The following is a 3403-nucleotide window of genomic DNA, read 5'->3' on the forward strand; positions in this document are numbered from 1 at the left end:
CATCCATCCTGTTGATATAAAAATTATAGCATTAGCTCAGAGAACAATTGTCATTACGTAGAAAAGGTGAAATCCTTTCAGCTCTTTATTTCTCCAAGTTAGCACAGGGATGTATTTTTTGGCAATTTGCTTTTCCAGCCTGCCAAAATATGCATCCCCTCTTTATTCTCCTCAAATATTGTCCTATTGATATAAAACTCATACCAGAAGTTTACAGAACTACTCTAATTATGTAGAAAAAGTTAGTTCACTCTTAACTCTTTATTTCTTAAAGTTAGCACAGGGATGCATTTTTGGGCAATATGGATTTCCAGCCTGCCAAAATATACATCCCCTCTTTATTTTCCTCAAATATTGTCTTACTGATTTAAAACTTATACCAGCAATTCGTGGAACTATTTTGCTTATGTAGAAAAAGTTATTTCACTCTTAACTCTTTATTTCTCAAAATTAGCACAGGGATGCATTTTTGGGCAATATGGATTTCCAGCCTGCCACGATATGCATCCCCTCTCTAATCTCCTCAAATATTGTCTTACTGATTTAAAACTTATACCAGCAATTCATGGAACTATTTTGGTTATGTAGAAAAAGTTATTTCACTCTTAACTCTTTATTTCTCAAAATTAGCACAGGGATGCATTTTTTGGCAATATAGATTTTCAGCCTGCCACGATATGCATCCCCTCTCTATTCTCCTCAAATATTGTTTTACTGATTTAAAACTTATACCAGCAGTTCATGGACCTATTTTGCTTATGTAGAAAAAGTTATTTCACCCTTAACCTTTTATTTCTCCAAGTTAGAACAGGGATGCATTTTTTTGGCAATATGGATGTCCAGCCTGCCAAAATATGCATCCCCTCTCTATTTTCCTCAAATATTATCTTATTGATTTAAAACTTCTACCAGCAGATCATGGAACTACTCTGGTTATGTAGAAAAAGTTATTTCACTCTTAACTCTTTATTTCTCAAAATTAGCACAGGGATGCATTTTTTGGCAATATGGATTTCCAGCCTGCCAAAATATGCATCTCCTCTCTATTCTCCCCAAATATTATCCTATTGATATAAAACTCATACCAGTAGTTTACAGAACTACTCTAATTATGTAGAAAAAGTTATTTCACTCTTAACCTTTTATTTCTCCAAGTTAAAACAGGGATGCATTTTTTGGCAATATGGATATCCAGCCTGCCAAAATATGCATCCCCTCTCTATATTCCTCAAATATTATCCTATTGATTTTAAACTTCTACCAGCAGATCATGGAACTACTCTGGTTATGTAGAAAAAGTTATTTCACTCTTAACTCTTTATTTCTCAAAATTAAATATTTATAACTTAAATACAACTCTTATTTTTCTGTGATAGAGTGATCGGAACACATACATGTTTGTCACAAAAAACAGTCATAAAATTTGGTTCTTTCATAAATTTATTATGGGTCTGCTGAAAATGTCACCAAATCTGCTGGGTCAAAAATATAGATACAGCAACANTAACATTCACCAGCAAAGTTTACACAGGTGGTAAAGACTATTATTTATATGTAATTCTTCCACTCTGTCAAAAGTAAGATAGCTCCCAAATCTTCCGTTTTTGTTTTGAAGGTTTCATAAAGACACAATGTGAGGAAGAAGTGGGAAATATCTTTAAAGAGAGACGGATTCACTGCACAGCACGGACGAATCTCGCATCGGATTTTGGACTCAATCTCAGCTGCTGAATCACTCTGAAGCTACAACTCATCGGCTGAAAAACATATACATATATCTATATATGTATGTACATAAATACATACATATAAACATGTATCCAATATATATTACTCAGTATTAATCATTATTTCCACGGGGCAGAGAAGATGAGAAGCAGTTTCTGTCTCAGATTTATGAGGAGGGGGATAAGAACCCTCCAAAGATATCTCCCTTGATCTGAACGAGGTTGTGATGCTTTGAGGAGTAAAGCAGGGCTAATACGCAGCACAACTGAGCTGCCATCGGCTCGTATTCCAAGACAAGAAGGAGCAACAGAGAGAGAAGAAAATCACTCACTCTCTTTGCAGACATAAGGGCCAAAAGCAGAGCAGTTTTAAAAGACAGGAACTAAAGAGGAGCCTGGGCTGAAGGCTCAAATGGAGCTTCAACCAGAGCGTGCAGGACCAGTGATAAATCCCATGGAGGAGCAAGTGGGCGTGACACCTGTCTGCTTATGCGCACACCTCTCAGAAACGCTTCATGAACAGGTGGTTGAAGACTGTTCTGTCACCAAAAACCCTCATTGCAGGAGGAAATAGCTGCAGCATAAGTTTTAATGGTGCTGAAAGCTAAGTTTCTGTCCATCAGCTGCTGGAGAAATGACACCACGCAGCCTAAAGGACATGAAATGGGCTCCACCCTCTCTCCCGCGCATCAGCGTTGAAAGGCTGACCATTTCAAAGCATATAACGCTGTGGTAGAAGCGGCTCGTACACAATGAATGCAGCCCTGACTCCAGAGGAGTTTAACAGGATGGGGCATCGACTTATTTAGGGGGGCAAAATTAAGTGACGTAGCTCAGTGTTTCTCAACCTTTTTTGGGCCAGCGCCCCCCTAGCCAGGTCCCTCACCGCCCCCCACCAAAGAATTTGTAGGCTACTTTGCACTGACTATTATTTTATTATTAAAGTTACTATCACTATTGTAGATGTTTTGATTTTTATGCTTGTTCCTGTATTTATCATCAAAAATAATTTCCCAGAGAACAAAAAAGCCATGTGAATAGAAATTATTTTCACAGGTGTCTACAAAAAATACAATGAATGGACATTCAACTTTAAATCGGTAGGCCTAACATCAGACAATCAGAGTGGAAAAATATTCTTGCTTTGTGCCATTTTCTAGTTGTTAAATATTGCACAAAATGACCAGATAAAAGATGTACAACAATGCTAGTTTAAACTTTGATATATTTGCAAAATGACTGAGCTCTGCAACATTAAAACGTGGATAGAACTGTAACTACATTAATTATAACTCTTCTTCTCTTTAATGTTGGTCAGTTTCTGGTGGTGCAGCTCTGTGCTGCATTCAGAGTATCATCCATAAAATTTCACCCAAAATTTCACCCACATTTCAGTGGAAAAACAAAAGTTCCAGGTCCTTTTAATGCCATACAAATATGAGACAGAAACATGGATTATATATTTATATAGACCTGTCTATTGATTTATAGAGTAATAGTTTTACTGGACAGAAATTACAAATAACAAATCTGCTTCTTAATCAAATCCTAATAAGTGAAATTGAAAGTGTCATGACTCATTAGCCTCATGACATTAAAACTGACATGAAAAATAATATTGAAGAAATAACTATCAAATCTAATTAAAAACATAAATAAGTGATAAGTTATTTACT

The sequence above is a fragment of the Poecilia formosa genome, unplaced genomic scaffold (genome assembly GCF_000485575.1).
Source record: "Poecilia formosa unplaced genomic scaffold, Poecilia_formosa-5.1.2 Scaffold669, whole genome shotgun sequence".
Taxonomy (NCBI): domain Eukaryota; kingdom Metazoa; phylum Chordata; class Actinopteri; order Cyprinodontiformes; family Poeciliidae; genus Poecilia; species Poecilia formosa.